The sequence below is a fragment of the Thermobia domestica genome, chromosome 6 (genome assembly GCF_964235325.1).
Source record: "Thermobia domestica chromosome 6, izTheDome1.hap1.1, whole genome shotgun sequence".
Taxonomy (NCBI): Eukaryota; Metazoa; Arthropoda; class Insecta; order Zygentoma; family Lepismatidae; genus Thermobia; species Thermobia domestica.
The window spans coordinates 90,734,347-90,746,618 of NC_137459.1; positions in this window are offsets into that span (position 1 = coordinate 90,734,347).

Genomic DNA, 12,272 nt, shown 5'->3' on the forward strand with positions numbered 1-12,272 from the left:
AGACCCGTATTCGATTCCCGGCTGGAGCTCATGTGGTTCGGATTCCACGTTAATCAGTAGGTCAACGTCTCATATAGCCTCGCTGCTGAAAAGGGACGTTAAACTCAAAATCAACATCAATCATATTATTGTTCGTTGAAGTGCCAGTTATGACTTGAAGGCTAAAATTTATTGTTATTCTGGTTGTTATTGTTATTATACTTATAAGCGTACTTTTGCACTCGCACGTCGCAATTACTCCATAATATATTGTAATTTCCGTAATTTCTCCAGCATTGTATTTTATTTTGTTTATTAATGAACACTAATTTGTTTACAAGTCGTCGAATAAATTAATTTCGGCGTGCAGTTAGGTGTAAGGAACTTGCAGGAAGAAGCCACTTCGTTCCAACGATCAACCCTGAACTTAGTAATTTTGGGTTATTGCTCAAGGTGGCAAGATAGGGTAGGGGTAATATGCTTAACTTACGAGAAATACAGCTAGTCAACATACCGCTCAAATCTTAAGCAAAAGCCTTTTTTTCTTTCCTTTTCAAAGCGTTTGTGAAAAATTGAATAACGATTTAACATACTAAACAGGCATTCCTTAAGAATGTGCAACCAAACAGTTGTATCAGAATATAGTCGATTTACAAATGCTGTTTGGAATAGGGCAAATAATCTTTACCAGGACAGATCGAAACACGTCATTGATCTAAAGTATCTACCTTTCATGTTTTTTGTTCTTAGAAATAATTACTATACTGTTTATATATATACTAATTTGGAAAAGAGCTACCAGTGGAATATCGCTGTCGTGGTCGACATCCAACTGGAAAATTTCGGTTTAGTTCTCCACCAGGTAGTATCTTTTCCGCATAAGCTAAAGGCAGTAAACATAAATTCATCTGAGTTTGTAGAACTTACAAGACATCTTTGGCGAGAATCCGAGTAAACGTGTTTTTATTTTTATCACACTCTCTAATGATCAGTAGTTGTCATGTTTATATTTGTATTTTTCTGTCTTACGCGACGTTTCTAATCACGTATTTGCATCTTTCTCTTATTATATCTTTTCAGTTATATTTATCTTCGTCTCTTACTTATTGCTTCTCTCTCTCCCTTACACACACAAATTTATGCGTGAAAAAAAAAAAAACTTTTAATGACCTGATGACTAGCTCCAACCCAAACAGAAGCTTTCTGGTCCAAAACTTGACACGAATGACCTATTCGACTCTCTCTGAAAAATCTTGTTAACTTGAAATCTCGGTGTCGTCTTTTTCGTGCTCTGGGCATAACATCTCCAGTCCTCATACCTCTGAACGAAATACTGTTTAAACGTAAGGCAATAAGTAAAGTCAATTCTTTCCCTTCCGGGTTACCGATTCTCAATCGAATCACTGGGTGAACACGGGTTCGAATCCTCGACCCAGTGGCGGTCCATAATCTAGTCCACATCACTAGATCTAGTTCTCATCTAGTCCACGCAATTACCCGTTTCAGCTCGGGCGTGCTTATTATATATGTGTGACTAGAACGTTGTATCCCCAATATGTAAAATCAAGAGTGATTGCTCGGAACAGATAAATCTTCAGTGATGACGATATGTCCCCTTTTTCTGTTTATTTCAAGAGCAGATTTTACTTATATTCGTTTCCATCTTATAATTTATCACAACATTCTATAACTCAATGTGTTCTATTTACGTTTAAAATAAGATACATACAATACGTCTATACGGAAAATCCACTTTTTCTTTTGTATATTTGTATCCTTTCATAATGATACAGTTTGGACTTCTAATATTACCTTTTCCTGATAGACATTTAACAGGGAAATAGCACTTAGTATTATTATTATTATTATTATTATTATTATTATTATTATTATTATTATTATTATTTGTTAAATTTGTATTAGTAATCTCGAATGGACAGTATGACCTACGCCGCCTACTGGGCATATTATAATGGTGCTTGGGTGCTTGGAGTCGCTATTTCGATCCCAGCTCGCGCCGTGTGGACTTTGTGGTGGATAAACACCGTGCTCGTGGGTTTTCTCGGGGTTCTTCCGTTTCCTCCTACTTTCTTCATTCGACCATTTCATTCATTTGTCATCATCATCGTCTCTTTTAGACTAACCGGCATAACCGTGGGACTTAAAACTTCATTTCATTTCTTTATCAGACACGATTATGGGATACGAAGATGTCATTTGGGTGGCTTAGCTGAACGGAATTTGCTGTCGCGATTTTATTGATGCGAAGTGTACCATATAACAAATATATCGTAATGATAATAAAGTCGCAGTGAACCGATGAACATAACTCGCACCAATTACACTGCTCAACTGTGAAAATATTTTGGAGGTAAAAATAACCAATTCTTACTAATTTTAGGGTGCTGATTACGAATATGAAGTTTTTAAAGATTGGTTCGGGTTTCAAAGAAGGTGCCTTCCATTTCACCTCAGGCAAAAAAATATAAAATTGTACCATCACCATCTCAGATAATGTTGAAACTTTTTTAATAGCAACTAGACATGTTTTTAAGAGACCCATATTTTTTTGTTTTGTCGAAAAAAAATTTCCCGCCAAGTAATGGGCCATCAAAGACGGGGAGTACAATTTATGTATTGTAGAAGACATGGAAAATGGTCAACTTTGGAGCCTCACCATTCGGCTATGGAGACAGGTAGAGTTATAATTCTTGTTGTGGTATGTACATAGGGATATAAATAAACTATATTTTATTATAGTTTGGTTTGCGCATGCGTATCTTTTTGTACATAAATTAACAAATGAACGTCAATTTATCTGAAAAGTTGAAGTTTGCGAATTTTTTTCGAGCACTTCCGGTTCGAATTTTAAAATTCTGTTTTCGCGGTTGGTAAGACCTGGTTACCCGCTTTCCGAAAAAAGATTGTATCGCTTGTGTGTGCAACCGTTTAGTCGCAAAAAATTCGAGAAATTGTAAAATTTTCAAAAATCGCTATTTTTGGGCGCCATTTTCTCGAAAACACCATCTTTTAAAATTATGAAATTTTGTCAGATTGTTCAACTTTACATGAATAATAAACACACCAAATACCATTCTCGACCAATGCTTCATGAATTAACTGCAGCCTTTTAAAGTTATCGAAGTTTCGTTAACTTTGATGTCACAGTTAGCAACACTGCAAACAATAAAAGTGCAATGATTTGATGATGATTGTGGTTCACATTCATTAAATGAAGAATAAAATGTTTTCTTGACTGTTCTTTTCCATCATTTTGATCAAGAAGGCTGTCTGAAATAGTAAAATGAGCCTCCCCCTACTCCTCCGTTTTCTTAAACCGAAATAATCTGAGGTGGAAATTACGATTACGAAACGCACAAATTTCAAGTTCACTTACTTAAAATGGTCTTCGGAAACAAAATTTCACTTATTTTATTATTATTATTATTATTATTATTATTATTATTATTATTATTATTATTATTTTACATGGACCAATCATTTGCTTGGTTGGTGTCTTCGCTAAGAGCATGTAACCGTGCAGGTGCTCCAATAGGTGTTGGCTCACTCACAACTCGTCCAGGAGTGGATCAAGGAGAATATTTTTTTATATATATATAAATAAAACCGATTTCAGAGTTTGGAGCTCTTAAAAGTACCTCTAAGTAGCAGTATTACCCCCCCCCCTTCCTGAAGTCCGTCCTGGATCCGCCCCTGCGTAGCTCATTGTCGATAGTCACAAATGCTGAAGGTCCATGTAGAAACATAAACAGCACTTCAACTTCAGGTAATTCATGATTTACTCATAATATTTCTGCTACACACCACTGGTTATCATACATATATGTATGTAACAAGAGTTCCTTTTTGCAGATTTCATAAATCTACACTTTGAATTGCAGAAATTCGATTTTGGGGGAAGCATGAAGTTAGTTCATGGTGACCCATTACTGCCATAAAAACTTTGCCATTTTCCGAAAGCCAAAGATGACTTCGTTGAATACCAGTTACCGGTCGCATACTTTCCCTTTTTTTATTCCGAAAGTCGTCGAATTCAGTTCCAGGCAACAAAACGACAGTAACACCCGGAGTTTGTACTTGCACTATACTCATGAATTCTTCTGTGGTTTTAGTGGGGGTGCGGTGGCTCAGTGGTAGAGCGTTCACTTCCGGTGCTTGGGATCCCTGGTTCGATCCTAGCTCGCGCCGTGTGGGCTTTGTGGTGGACAAACACTGTGCTCGTGGGTTTTCTCGGGGTTATCCCGTTTCCTCCCACTTTCTGCATTCCACCATTTCATTCATTTCTTATAATCACAGTCTTCTTTAGCCTAACCGGCATAAGCGTGGGACGCAAAACTTAAATTTCATTTCATTTTCTTCTTCTGCGGTTTTAATACTGTGTATCTGTTTTTGCTTAAGGTTATGCCGCGTTGCCACATTCTTTACACCTCCCCCCTCAATACCGTCGCAGAAACCGGTTTCATGGCCGGTTTCACTGCAAAACCACTGCTTTATCGGACCTGTCTGCATATCGAACATCTGAAAGCGATTTTTAAAGTGGGATGCAACACCATCAGAAATCACTGACACGGTTTGGGAAATTGTAGACACTAATTTCACGTATTCAAACCTTTTTCTATAAAATATATTTTCGCTTTTCTTCGAGTATTTTTAGAATCTTGTCTATGGCTATGAGTACATGAGCCGAATCGTGTGTTTTATCGTCGTTTATTACAACAAAACTGTCAGTTGTTTCATATTCCGGTGATAACTCTGAATTTCACTTTGCAGAATAACAGTCCAGTTTTCAGCGAAGTCCACATGAAGTAAAATAGAATTTGTATCTTAAAATTTTATACGGTGCTTTCCGGTAGCAATTAATTCTCTTTGGATTTTCTTCATGTAGTCATGAATTACAATTCTTACAGTTAAACCAGCAATGTACGATACGAAAACAGAAAGTGGCACAGTTTTTTAACGAGATTATTGTTTTCCATATGGCATATGTAACACTTTCATTTTCATCAGGATCAACAATTAAAGACTCCACACTTATTCCACTCCAGGACATTCACCACATTCTTGAAGAAGACAGTTGTCATTTTCTACGGATCATACTACTAAAGGAAATAGGTCACTCATGACAGCTTCAATACAGGCTGCACCTTTGATTTGTAGCAACGCAGTAGCAGCTAACTTAAAATTTGCAGAATACACACACACACACATACACAATTCCCTCGCAGGCTGCAAACTGACCCACTTTAGTCGAATACTGTAAAATTCCGAGTGATCCATTCTTATGTTGGGATTGTTCTGTTTAAAAAGTCAGTAAATTTATTTGAAACGCGTAAGAAAACTTTTTTTTTTTTTTTTTTTGTTTTTTAACTTTTTGTCCTCTTTCGATCACTGTGGTGACATCGCACTTAATCGAGACTTTGTCTGCAGCATTCCAAATCATCACTGAGCTAATAGTTCAGGCTTTTTGTAGATCATCAGAATTTATTGGATGGCCATTTCAAGTAAACTTAAAATTTGTGTGTTTCGTAATCGTAATTTCCACCTCAGATTATTTCGGTTTAAGAAAACGGAGGAGTAGGGGGAGGCTCATTTTACTATTTCAGAGAGACTTTTTGATCAAAATGATGTAAAAAAACAGTCAAGAAAACCTTTTATTCTTCATTTAATGAATGTGAACCACAAACATAATCAAATCATTGCACTTTTATTGTTTGCAGTGTTGCTAACTGTGACATCAAAGTTAACGAAACTTCGATAACTTTAAAAGGCTGCAGTTAATTCATGAAGCATTGGTCGAGAATAGTATTTGGTGTGTTTATTATTCATGTAAAGTTGAACAATCTGACAAAATTTCAGAATTTTAAAAGATGGTGTTTTCGAGAAAATGGCGCCCAAAAATGGCGATTTTTGAAGATTTTACAATTTCTCGAATTTTTTGCGACTAAACGGTTGCACACACAAGCGATACAATTTTTTTTTTCGGAAAGCGGGTAACCAGGTCTTACCAACCGCGAAAACAGAATTTTAAAATTCGAACCGGAAGTGCTCGAAAAAAATTCGCAAACTTCGACTTTTCAGATAAATTGACGTTCATTTGTTAATTTATGTACAAAAAGATACGCATGCGCAAACCAAACTATAATAAAATATAGTTTATTTATATCCCTATGTACATACCACAACAAGAATAATAACTCTACCTGTTTCCATAGCCGAATGGTGAGGCTCCAAAGTTGACCATTTTCCATGTCTTCTACAATTCATAAATTGTACTCCCCGTTTTTGATGGCCCATTACTTGGCGGGAAAATTTTTTTTCGACAAAACAAAAAATATGGGTCTCTTAAAAACATGTCTAGTTGCTATAAAAAAGTTTCAACGATATCTGAGATGGTGATGGTACATGCTCTGCCTGAATTGAAATGGAAGGCACCAGAAATATGTTATCACCGGATGTGCTCCGGTGGGCAAATTAAGAGTTCGTAGCAACAGCAGCTATCTGCTCATTTCAATGAACCTCCATTATTTAACGGTTAATTTCATTTTATCCTCAGGGATGTACGTAAGGGGTGGATTCTGTGATTCTTGACCCCCGAAATGCCGACCTTTTTTTTCTTTTTTTTCTTTTTTTTTTTTTTTGTAAATTTAGTCTAATTTCAGGTGGAATTTTAAACTTTTAATATAAGTTAGCCTCAAATTGTATTTTGACCCCATAAAAGCTTAGGATCTCTCCCGAAATAAATTCTTGCGTGCATCCCTGGCTATCCTTATTGCTCGCATTTAATCGCTGACAAAGAAATATCAACCGCATCACGGTTTAGTTTGTATTGAAGAGTTTGCCAGAGAAAATGTGTTGTGGAAGGTTACTTTGTAGTTACAATTCGCCATACCGGAAGTGGCGGTGGTGAGGTGTTGGGTGAGCGTGTGCTATTATTATTATTATTATTATTATTATTATTATTATTATTATTATTATTATTATTATTATTATTATTATTAATCGTTCTATGATTGTACTGAGCAGAAACATGTCGCTTTAATGAGTTTACAGTGCAGAGCAAATTGTTGTTTTAAACGAAGTGAAACGAGAAGTGGAATTTCACGCTTATCAAGAAGAAAGCCTATCACTTGTACTTTGGCTGTAAAGTACAGAGAAATGGACAAGAACTGGGTATCATATATTTATTGTAATACTTGTTCCACAAACTTGCAGGACTGGCTACATGGATAAAGGTCATGCATGCCATTTGCAGTTCCAATGATATGGAGAGAGCCGACAGATCATACTTCAAACTGATGTTTTTGCATAGTTCCTTTAGTAACAGATCTATCCCAAAAATAGAAAAATAGGTTACTACTTTTTGAAATATTCCTTGAGATGTTCGTCACTGTGCCACATTCTGTAGAACTAAACGTTCCACAATCTTCAGTACCTTATTCTAGTGTTTCATCCTATGAAGAGCAAATGACGGACAAAGTCGACCCAGCTCGTCAACTTCTGCTGCAGATTCATCGTCTTCCACCCATACTGACTACACGAAACTAACATATCATTATATATTCGCCATATGATACTCAACCTGTATTAAGTTACCTGGGGTTGTCAAAAAGTGATACAGAACTACTGGTATCCAGACTCAAGCAGTGGGGAGCTTATACGGAAGATCTAAAATTGCCGGTGTTTTAAACACGTTAGAATCCCCTGGAACAGTATTTTCAGTGGAAAGTGACATAGCATAGTGTGTTGCAAAAATGTAACTGGTCTTATGAGTAAACTTAACGTAGACGATAATCCCGGCTATTCATACACGCATCAAAGCTATTCTTCAAACATTTTCTGCGTAAACTTCCACAAATTGCTGAAACTAAAATCAGGTATCGAATCCTTATTGGCCCTCAAATTCGCTAACTCCTCAATGATACCGAATTTAATGCTGTGTTAGAATATAAGGAGATGATTGCATGGGAACCTTTCCGAAAAGTGGTGACGAATGTTTTGGGGAACGAGCGATCTCAGAACTGTAAGGAAGTAGTGGAGCAGCTAAAATCTTCTACCAAGCAATGGGGTGTAATGTGTCACTAAAAATGCATATGTTGCACTCCCACATAGATTTCTTCCCAGAAAATTGCGGAGCAGTCATTGATGAACATGGGGAACATTTCTACCAAGTTATATATATGATCGATAAACGATATCAGGGCCACTGGATCCAGTTTGGGCTTGCCGATTGTTGTTGGACAATCGCTAGAGATGTTCCAGAACCACAATACAAGGGTTTCAGAACCACAATACAAGGGTAATAGCCATGCAAGCTATGTTTTATCACTTTCATTTTATATAGGTTTAATTTATCATTGACACTTTTATATTCTTTGGAACATACGCTGTACCAAGGACACACATAATCAATTATCATACCCTATAACCTATTTGTCAAGTGTCTTTTTGTCTCATATGTAGAAGGTCTAACGTTATAACAAAAGGCATTTTCCTCTCTCTTTACGTACAAACATTACTTTATATATTGTTATCTTATATCTCAATCTCACTTTTCCCTATACAAAATTTGGTATTGTCAAGTATGATTGAGAAATACCTTTCCCTCATAATTATTGTAGGTATTGACATGATACTTGGCACACACATTGTGTATGAACCGCTGTACTTTCAAGGTATATTGCATTTTGGTTCCTGCAGTTGGGACTGTACGAGGGGGCACTACATAAAAAAAAATATTTTTTGGGACGGAAAATTACCAATTTTACCCCAATTTTCAATTTTCTCGTACATCACACACACATAAATATTCTTGCAGTACCATTTTAAAGCGTGTTCAACGAACTTAAAATGTTCGTTACTGAATTCTCTATGTCTGTGTGTCTGTCTGTCTATCTGTCTGTCTGTCTGTTATTTTTTTTTTCAATTTTGAACCCTGCATTCGATAGAGCATCAAAAACTATCAGAGAAAGTGATTACATTTTTCACGTCATTCTTACCGTTCTTGAGATATTGGCCAAAAAATGGCCTACTTCCAAAGATTTATGGAGCCATATCTCAGGAACCGTAAGTCATAGAGAGATTATATTGGTGTTGATCAATATCTGAAAGGATGGAAAATATTTTGGTACAAAATAGTAATTGGTGGCCACTGGTTTGGCCAATGGCCACAAATTAATATCGGTACCAAAATGTTTACTATCCTCTCAGGTATTGATTAGCACCAATATCATCTCTCTATGATTTACCGTTTCCGTGATATTGGCCAAAAATGGCCAATTTCTAGATATTTAACAAGCATAGCTCGGAAATCAGAAGTTGTAGAGAGATGATACTGATGTTGATCAATACCTAAGAGGATGGTAAATATTTTGGTACCAAATAGTAACTGGTGGTAGCACCAAATAGTAATAGTAGTAATAGTAACTGGTTTATTGTCTAACTGGCCATAGGTTTAGCCAGTGGCTAGTTGACAGTGGCGATCAGTCAATATCGGTAAGAAAATGTTATATTAGGGATTGACTGACACCAATATCATCTCTCTGTGGCTTACCGTTCCTGTAATATAATTTCTCGTTTGATTGGCCAAAAGATAGTTCCAATTTCAGGAGATTTAAAGAGCCAAATCTCGGGAACCGTAAGTCACACAGAGATCATATTCTGGTTGATCAATATCTAAGAGAATGGTGAACATTTTGGTACCAAATAGTAACAGGTGGCCACTCATTAGCTGTATATTGGCCAACTGGTCACCGTTCCCCAGACATTGGCCAAACTTTTCGAATTTCTAGATATTTAAGCAACAATATCTCGAGAACTGTAAGTCATAGATAAATCATATTTTGCTAATTTTTGCGAGAAAGAGAAGGTGCAGATAAAAAAAAATGATTCTACATCTAGGAGCAATGGCAGTTACCCTTCCAGCTTCATCTCTCCATTCTTTTTAAGTTCGTTCTGATAATGCTCTTGGAGCATTCTGTGGTAAAAAAAAATCACAGTCAAAAAAAAAGTGATATATTTTAAATATTATTCATACAGGTGGAAAAACTAGAGATTAATTTATTTCTCTATGCTCATTGAATTAGAAGAGACCAGAAGTCTCCACCTAACAGTAAAAATTCTAAAAATTGTCCTATGCTACGTGACTTCTGTAGGTGAGTAGGTCACAACAGAAATAGGTTAAGAGGAATTTAACCACAGTTACACGATTCATATAAAAGACTGCCGTAAATTTGCTTCGGGGCTCAGTTGGTACAGTGGAGAAGCAAGGTAGTTGTTTTAAAGAGGTCTTCATCGTACAGAACATTGAGATGGATCTCTCCTGCCCATCAAAGGTTGGAACTTCTGGTCTCTTCTGCCGAATAATTCTGTAAGTGACGATCCTTCTACTTATCCCATAATTTGGAGAAATGTTGAATTGTAATGTTCAATAGGAAATGTTAAGAACTCTTACCATGTAATAGGAAATGTCTCCCATCTAATTCATAAATATTCAATTAACTTGCTTTCACTTTTTATTAGTTATTAAATTTTGTAACTACATTTAATTTGTCATTATATTTCAATAAATCATTTAAATGTACTAGCAACCCTTTTAACAATCATTTAAATTTGTTTCCATTATAATTAAAGGTGTATCTTATTAGCTGTGACAGGCATTTTGGTTAGCCAATGCTCTTAACAAGATATTTCAATTATATTTACTAATTACGTTATGGCTAACAAAGTTAAATATCTCACCAAAGAAGAAAATTACACCACAATTCTCAACTGGTTTATTTTGAAAAGAATGACATATAAGTCATGATATTCAAATAAATAGTATTGTTTGGATTTTTTTTAATATAAAATTTAGTATTATCAAACACAACTGAGAAATATGTTTCCCTCACAACTATTGTAGATATTACAATGAAACTTGGCACATGAATTGCGAATAAACTAGGGCAGTTTTAAAGGTATATTATATTTGTGTACCTTTATCCGAGGCAGTACCAGAGAGTGCTAGATTTGAATATATATATATATATATATATATATATATATATATATATATATATATATATATATATATATATATATATATATATGGGAAATTCATAATTTTACCTTAAAATCCCCCCTCTTATATATCAAGTACATATGCGCATAGTACCATTTGGGAGCTTGGTTTACCCTGAAGCAAATTACATATGAACCACGGTACTAGGATGAATAAAATTGAAGCAATAGCTATTTAAGTGAAAGACCACATAGAAAATTCAAGAATCTAAATGTGTCAACACTACATAACGCATATTTCTGTCGATTACACTTAAACTCTTAGCAATTCAACATTTTTATTTTCAGTTTCGTATTCAGCATCCTCATTTGCATAAGAAAATGTACTTTTCTTTTCCGAAGCATGAAAAAAAAATGTTGCTCAGTGTTAGTAGTGCCTATGCCAGAAATGGAATTACAGGTTTACATGTAAGAGACAACTCTTTTCATCCTTCAGTTGTGTCTATCTACGAAATTAAACTCAATAATGAGGCAAAATATACGATATCACCTTTTAGCAAATTGTATATGTAGGTTGCTTATGTTGAGGATCTTAGGTGATATGGGCGTATCTGGCCAGATATCAGCATCAACATTTTCAACTATCATATTTTTGTTTGTCTAGAATTTATCATCTACTTTTAGCAACGAGGCTATGGTCAGACGTAAAGCACACCTTAATATGGTTTCCAAAACTCACCCACACAAATAAAACTGGCTGAACTATATAACAGCTCTAGTGAAAAAATAAAGTACGATGAGTATATCATGCAAATGACAATTTAAATTATACTTTGAGCACAACATTTCACAATTGAATCGCTCATGTGCAATGTTAAAAGGGAATATGTGCAATGTATTTTAATATAACATACACTATACCATCTGAGCAATGATCGATTAAATTATGGCCCACAATCTTGAAATTATAGTGATAAATATAAATGAATAGTACTAAAATTGACTAATTTTAGTTGCAACGTGAGGAAAATGACATTAGCTTAGCGAAGTCGTAGTGACAAAGAAAACAAAGTGTAGTCCTAAGAAAATGTGAAATTAAATAAGTCTAGTTAAAATATGAAAACATGGAATTAAAGAAGCATAAGAAAATAATGTAAGCATAATCGAAACTTGCAGGTAATAAATTAGTTCTCTATTCGTAACATGTAAACAAAACATTAACTTATTCTGATTGTAATGTAAAGGCATCAAATCATTGCACACGTATTGCAAAC